At 31.6% G+C, this 8,547-nt stretch overlaps 1 long non-coding RNA gene across 1 annotated transcript in view; it reads left to right on the top strand.

The window, feature by feature from the left end:
• LOC109354187 overlaps positions 1–4,797 on the top strand; it is a 6,475-nt gene extending 1,678 nt beyond the window's left edge. Inside the window, exons 2-3 of the long non-coding RNA XR_002108520.1 lie at positions 3,878–3,880; positions 4,627–4,797. This is a non-coding gene — a long non-coding RNA (uncharacterized LOC109354187). The remainder of the gene's footprint in view (positions 1–3,877; positions 3,881–4,626) is intronic.

Below are 8,547 nucleotides of genomic sequence, written 5' to 3'. Positions count from 1 at the left end.
TGGTTTACTGTCTTTCATGCCAAATCTGTTTAGGACTTTATCTATATAGCTTTCTTGTGATAACCTTAGGATACCTTGAGAGCTATCTCTCAGTATCTGAATACCTAATACAAAAGAAGCTTCCCCAAGATCTTTCGTTTCGAAATTCATCGTTAGAAATCTCTTAGTCTCATGCAATAGTCACATATCACTGCTAGCAAGCAGTATATCATCGACATATAATACCAGGAAGATAAATTTACTTCCACTGAACTTATGGTATACACAATCTTCAACTTTATTTGCCTCAAAACCATACGAGGTAATAACTTGATGAAATTTGTGATTCCATTGACGAGAAGCTTGTTTAAGCCCATAGATGGATTTCTGATTTCTTTAATTTGCATATCATAGACTTTGAGCCAACTGGCACAAAGTTTTCTTGTTGCACTATATAGATCGTTTCCTTACTGTCACCATTAAGAAACACAGTCTTAACATCTATCTGATGTAGCTCTAAATCAAAATGAGCCACTAGTGCCAATATTATTCTAAAGAATCCTTCGAAGATACTGAAGATAAGGTTTATTTATAATCAATGCCTTCTTTTTGAGTGAAGCATTTAGCTACTAGACGAGCTTTATATATGTCAATATTACCCTTCGAATCCCTCTTGGTTTTAAATATCCATTTGCAACCAATAGGTTTCGCACCTCCAGGTAACTCGACAAGATCTCAAACGTCATTATCATTCATAGACTTCATATCATCCTTCATGACATCAATCCACTTTTGAGAGTTAGAACTTTTCATGGCTTGGCAAAAATTTAATGGATCATCTTCTATTAACCCGATGTCATCCTCATGTTCTTGAAGAAATACAATATAGTCATCAGGAATTGCACTTATCCTCTCTCTAGTGGATCTCCTTAATGACACTTCTACTTATTGAGATTGTTGAATTTGTTCTATAGGTACTTGAGGGAGAACCTCATTATTATCTTGTTCTAAAATATTGTCAGGGACAATATTCTGAACATTATCTTCTATTACCGAATTTATTCATTGAATGGTAATAGGCACAAGAACTTGTTCACAATCAGTAACCGGTTCTTCCTCAAAGACAACATTCCTTATGAGTTCTTCCTCGAGAAATCTTGCATTTCCCGTCTAAAAAAAGAGTCCTGGAGTGGGATCATAAAATTTATAGCCCCGAGAGCGTTCAATATAGCCAACAAAATACCAGCTAACAGTTCTAAAGTCCAGTTTTCTTTCATGCAGTCTATAAGGCTGCGCCTCAGCTAGACAACCCCATATGTACAAGTGTTTCAAGCTTGGTCTTTTATTAGTCCAAAGCTCATATGTGTTTTTGTTAACTGCTTTACTTGGCACCCTATTAAGGATGTAAATTGCGGTCTTTAAAGCTTCCCCACAAAGAGACTCTGGTAAGGAAGAATGACTACTCATACTTCTCACCATATCCTTAAGAGACCGGTTTCATCGCACAGCAACAGCATTCATGCTAGGTTTGCCTGACATAGTGTATTACAGAACAATTCCATACTCTCTGAGGAAAAGCGCAAATTGACTTGGACTTTGTTCTCCTGATCCATCATATCTTCCATAGTATTCACCACCATGGTTAGATTTGACAGCCTTAATTTTCTTTCCAAGTTGAAGTTCAACTTCAGCCTTGAAAGACTGGAAAACATCCAAGGATTAAGACTTCTCATGTATAAGATATAGGTAGCCGTACCTAGAGTAATCGTCTACGAACGTAATAAAATAATGTTGTCCATTCTAGAAAGCCATAGGGAAAGGACCAGATATATATGTATGTATTAGTTCTAAGACATCTTTAGCTCTTTCGACACCTAACTCCTTTTGTTTGTCTGTTTTCCCTTTATGCACTCAACACGAACCTCAAAATTTGATAAATCTAAAGGGTCAAGAATTTTATCTGACACAAGTCTTTGAATTCTTTGTTTAGATATATGATCTAAATGCTTGTGCCATAAGGTGGCTGAATTCTCTTTATATTTTCGTTTTGTACCACGTGAATTTGTTTGCAATATTTCATTAGTGGAACCGGAAAGATCGAGCATATACAGGTTATCAATTAAAGAACCAGAACCAACAACATTTGAATTTTGATAGAGACTAACTTTATTATTTCCAAAAGAACAAGAAAAACTAAATTTGTCCAAGCTGGAAACACTAATTAAATTCTGCTTAAAAGACGGTACAACAAATGTCTCAAATAAATCCAAATGAAACTCAGTTCTTAAACATAATCTAAATGTTCCAATAGCCTCAACTGCAACCCTTTTTCCATCTCCCACAAAGATGAATCTTTCATCATCACTTGGTTGTCGGCTCCACATGCAACCCTGCATAGTGATACTAATGTGAGTAGTAGCACCAGAATCTACCCACCAAGTATCATTGGGTACAAAAGCCAAATTAATTTCAGAACAAACAAGAGTTAGAAATTTACCCTTCTTTACATGCCATGAGGCATATGTAGGACACTCTTTCTTCATGTGTCCTTGCTTCTTACAGAAGTAACAGGTAAATTTCTCATTACTCTTCAATTTCTTTTGCTGAGAAGACCCTTTCGCATCACCCTTATTACTCTTTCTTTTCTTATTTTGAGGGGTCATAGCCAAGTGAGCACTTTCAGCCTTATCTCTCTTCAGTCTCTCTTCCTCTTGCACAGAGTGAGATATAAGCTCATTAAGGGACCATTTGTCCTTCTGGGTGTTATAACTCACTTTGAATTGCCCAAAGTGTGCAGGAAGAGAGATCAAAACCAAGCGCACGAGCAAGTCATCACCAAACTCTAACTAATGTGAGATTAAACATCTCCATTATATACTCCATTATGTTCCCTTTGCCTTTATACTTAATGAAGATGAATTTAGCCAAAAGGCTACTCGTCTCTGCCTTTTTATTCTTGGCAAAGAATTGTTCTAATTCTTCAAGCAACTTCCTTGCACTTTCACCCTCAGATATAGAGCCCCGAAACACATCTGGAATAAAGCATTTCCTGATCACCAGACACATTCGGTTAGAGCGTTCCCATTTCTCAATTTTAGAGCATTCAGTTTTCCGTAATGGAAATGAGTTTCTCCACATGAAGTGCTAGATCCAAATCCATACAGCCAAGAATAATTTCTACGGCTTTCTTCCAGACCTTAAAGTTTGTCTCATTCAGCAATGGGATGTTACTGATTTGAGCAGAAAAATTTGCAGCATTGGTAAAAGACAGTGATCCACATAACAAAGAATTAATAACATGTTCAAATCTAAACTAACAAGTCATGTAATATACATAAAAAAACAAGACATGTTCACATAATGGACTCATCACAAGATACTTAGCACATCATCAATTTCTAGTCTTTAGACAGAGAAATCAATTTGTAAGTGGTACTCTCAAATGATCAAATATTAACATTAGTTCTGTCAAACAATAGCCTTTCTTTGGAGCAACTATTATTCACATGGAAAAAACTTTATAATTGTTACATATTTATCATCACATGTATGTTATTATTTTGCCAAATTATGTCTTCCTTTGGGCCGAACACAATTTGCATAAATAATCTCATACTCATCTATGTAATTCAATTAATTTCCACAATAGAGGTTACTTTAACAACATATTGCATCAATTAATTCAAAATAATTACCAGACAAAGGGAAAAAACAATATGAATCCATTATAAAAAATATATATTTAATCCAAATGTTCACAATAACAAAACTTATATTAGTGGAAAATCAATTAGAGAAAAAAAATTGTGCCTAATGCACATATCTCAATTGCATTCACGTTAGTGCAGAAATTATGCACATCAATAAAGTGCATAACATATAATTCATGTATATCAAGAAAGTTCTACGACAATCAAGATTGGAGAAACATAAAATAAAGTATTATCCCATTGGAAAACATAGTGAAACAAGAAGAATCTAAAATTACAATTCTTGACATAAAAGTCAGGTAGACAAACTTCAAGACTTATATCTAAATGATTTAGTCCACCGTAGTTTAGATTCTTTAGAATGGGAATGGCTCATACATATCAGTGATGAGATGAAATGCAATTACAAAAATATTTAAAAGCATGAAGCAAGAATGCTAATTGTTTATATTGGACATATAATATTTCAACCAGTCATCGAACTCTTAATATAGCATCTTTCAACAAGAACAAAAAAAACAGCAAAATATATATATATATATATATATATATACTGAAACGTTATGCTATATATATATACATTGTAAGTCTGAATCTTGTTAAAACGTAAAGGTGAATATAACATGTATATATTGCAATATATATAAGACAACAACAACAAAAATAGTATAAGCAAACCTCGATATTAAAACAAACATATTCATATGCATAAATATACATTATGCAGTAGTTGTAGCGGAAATATTTCATTCAATATTCCCAATATTTAGAACATAATAGTGGAAGCATTTGGACATATAATATTTCAACCAGTCATCGAACTCTTAATATAGCATCTTTCAACAAGAACAAAAAAAACAGCAAAATATATATATATATATATATATATATCTTTATGCAGACACGAAGGAAGCGCAGGTGTTTAAGGGTGTTAAAGGGCTTTTGAGTACCTGACTTCTTCAATCCAACCAGGAAAGGGTTCAGAGTGAGTACCAACTATCATAGTGGGACGTGTTATAATCAAATGTAGATTATCTTTCATATTTCCCATTATCATTTCTCCCATTGCTTTTGTAAATACATACGTGTTTTGCCATCCATGCAAATTTGCCCTACATTATTATCAAACATGAGCGGAAATTTGAAGAGCAATATAATAAATGTCGTATGGCCATAAGCTTTTTGGAAAAAAATTTCTCTATGAAGAGCTTGATTGTAAAATTTAAAACACCCTTAATGGAGAATCATAAAAATTCAGAACCTATGCTATGATACCACTTGATGGGAATTCCTTGTGATTGGTGAAATACCAATCCTAGGATATTGAATCTCATGATTCTCACACACATTTATGAAACAAAGGGTGCAGTGTCATACCTGAATCCATGTTCTTGATATGCTCTTTTGATCTACGTTTCTGAAAGAGGTTTTGTGGTATGATGGCCTTCGTCAACCAAATCTTTGATTCCTCTTAGGACTTGTGTTTTTCAATCTGGTGGGGAGAGGAGAAAACTGAATTTAATTTGGTGTGTTGGGACCATAACCTTCCTTATGCGTTAACTTATAGGGTTCCCATTATCCCCTATAGGTTAACCTGATGGGTATCCATCCATTAAGCTTATATTCATTATCAGCTTTTAGAAATCTAAGTGAAGCCAATAATTAGATCACTTATAATGTAACCCCGGAAATAAATAGTTGATATCATTGTATCAAATATATGATGCCCACCTTAATTAGAAATTATAAATTTCTAACAAGTAGTGATTTCTGGTGATTTTCCTCCTATTTGTGGCTTGTGCGACACTTTCCTCGCTTGGGCGAGGCTTGCAGTGTTTAGAAGTTCCAATCTTCTCCTTTTCTCACTTTTTCCTTATTTCTTAACCTGAAACAACATAAACACATATAAATTCCTACACATAACAAGATTGACTAAGTTATCATGAATCGTACGCAATTGTAGCATAAATGTGTATTAAGTGCCCCAAATTCATGTACATTTCATTAACAATTTGACACTTAACAATATCATCACATTGAAATGCGGTATGGTGAATAGAAGTATATTATAGAGAATAATATGAGTATCTTCTATATCAATCCATATATCATGAATAAGAAACAATTAACTTGTCTTATTTTTGTTTTTTTTGGTAACACTATTTTAAAATTGGAGTCGAGTTGAGTTTACTTGACTGGATTCGGGCTACTTACTTTGTCCTCTTTTTGGAACTTTGGTTTGAAATAAGCATTCATAACATATGTAGCAAATTTGTTGTATTATTTGATGTATAACATATATCTCACGGCTAAGACTACAATCAACCCCTAAGCTACATACATAGTTTTAATTTTCTTACATGACTTCACTAATTGAATCTGCCTTGGGAATAATCATGGCAAAATTGGTCAATTGACCCATTTAGCTCGTGCCCTAAAAAAGTCTGCAAATAAAAAGTGAACATATAATACTCGTTTAATTTTTTTTGACAAATTCTTCTATCCATTTTAAAACGAGTTAAGCTATCGTTCACAAGTATTGATAAATAATAAAAGAAGTTGAAAAATCGTAAAAGTAAGTAAAATGAAATTGAATAGAGAAGTTGAAGAGGGAAAACAAAACAAAAATATTGATATGTTATATGAACTTGAACAAATCACATTATATTATAAATTTGTAAGCATTAAATCATATCACAACATAATTTATTTAAATTTTAGCATTATTTAAACATGCTCGCGAGTTGCCCACATTACCTAATAGGAATATCGGTGGGGCATAGAAGACAAATGAGCAAACAAACACAAATTGTATGTCATATCCACACACACAAAAATTGTACATTATGTGAGCAGGAGCCCTAGGCATTACCAGGGAACAAACCATTGTTGGCCTCATGTTGCAAGTTGTAGTGATGCTAAATTCTGCTGACTTCAAAATTGTTTTAATAATCTTATAAATTTATAAAACCTTATCTTTTACAACAAAGTCTACAATGATATTAGTATTACACTTTTTAATAGAGTTTATAAAACATAGTCTAATTAAATAAGTAAGTGCGTGAAAATGAGATATATATTAATATTAGATAAGATATATATTTCAAAAGTATATAAATATTTAAAATTTAAATATAAATGTTAATATAATTAGGGTCAATCTGTCATAACCCACAATTCACTTAAGGCTAATATGAGCTATAATTTAACATAAAGAAATTGGCACCAAGCATTTTAATCCCACCTAAATTATATTGGGCCCTATACAAATAACTCAAACCCATTAGGATGGTCAATTTTCACAGGTCTAATTGAAATTGTACCATGGTTGTATTTGGCAACTTAGAATAGTTATAATGTAAGCAATATAACATATAATGAAAAATATTGTTAGTATATATTGAAAATGAATTCATGATAAAATAGAAGTTCTATTTATACAGAAACCAATAAACCTTTCTCATAAATAAAATTCCAGTCAAACCACGTCGACGTGACAGATCCAAGGATGTCAAGCGATGAGGACTACACAATCATAATATATAACATATGTACATAAGATATTGAATCCTTACGGAATGTAATTATGTAAATGACATACAAAATTTTATAAATAATAGTAAAATATCACAAAAGTAAAATTTTAAGGCATTAAATGGTTTTTGGCTTAAATATGCTTTTCATTGTTTGGAATTATAAATAATTTTGATTTTAATCTTCCAGTTTTTTTGTTAGTTTTTAGTCCTACTAATATTATTGGTTGCACAAATAATATTAAAAGAGTGACAAAAAAGGAAATTTGTCCTTGTAGACTATGACTTTTAGGGTGTGATTAAGCCTAATATAAGGGATTTATAAGTGACAAATAATATTAAAAGGGATTTATTACCTTATTCTATATCAAGCAATGTCAGGTTAGATATTTTTTGCAAACATGTGAGACTCATGCTTTTTGAAAATTCTATTTAGCTTAAGAAGTGAGACTCATGCTTTTTGAAAATTCTATTTAGCTTAAGAAGTGAGACATTAGGTCATCCAAAGCACATTTTAAGCCTAACAGATCAATCTATTTAATTATATTATATAATAATATTCATATTATACAAAATATAAGTAACATTATTATATTTGAAATTTTAATATAAAATATATACAAAAATCTAATTTAAATGTTATTGTTAGAAGAGTCTAGTTAAAAGTATACTAATAGTTTTTTTTGGGTACACAAATGTTAGTATTTGTAGTTGATGGGTTCGAATCATCCACTTTCCTATCACTCCATTTCTTAAACACTCCACCATAATTAGTTGATCACCTTATGAGTCGCTCCTATTTAAATCTAGGCATGTTGACCTATGTTAAGACCTCATAGTATAAAAGATTCTTAAATAGCCTAATATGTTATGCTAGACTTTTTAATAGGTTAGACTTAGACTTTAATTTTTTAAACAATTAAACTAACATATCCATACACTTATATATTATATAGGTTCGATATGTTTAAAGGAAAACTTGACATACCTTGACTTATTTCCACCCTTAGGTGTGATTAGATCAAACTCAACACAAAGGAGTTTTTCTAGAGTGTAACCCATTAACATCTTTGTGAATTTCTAGTTTGTATGATTTGGAAGAAAGTGAGGGATTTCAGAACACTAGACTAATTATTATAAGAGTACAATATTTATGCTTTATTATTCTAAAAAATCATATAGAATGAGTATATGATATATTGTTTATTTATATTATTTATATTTAAATTATATATATATATATATGATGTAATGATAATGTAAAAAAATTGTAAATGTTAATTTTTGTTGTTGTCATAAACTACTCTCAAATTTCACATGAGAAC

The sequence above is a fragment of the Lupinus angustifolius genome, chromosome LG08 (genome assembly GCF_001865875.1).
Source record: "Lupinus angustifolius cultivar Tanjil chromosome LG08, LupAngTanjil_v1.0, whole genome shotgun sequence".
NCBI classification, from domain to species: Eukaryota; Viridiplantae; Streptophyta; class Magnoliopsida; order Fabales; family Fabaceae; genus Lupinus; species Lupinus angustifolius.
The sequence above is the reverse complement of the archived record's forward strand: the minus strand, read 5'-3'. Positions and strand labels throughout refer to the sequence as shown.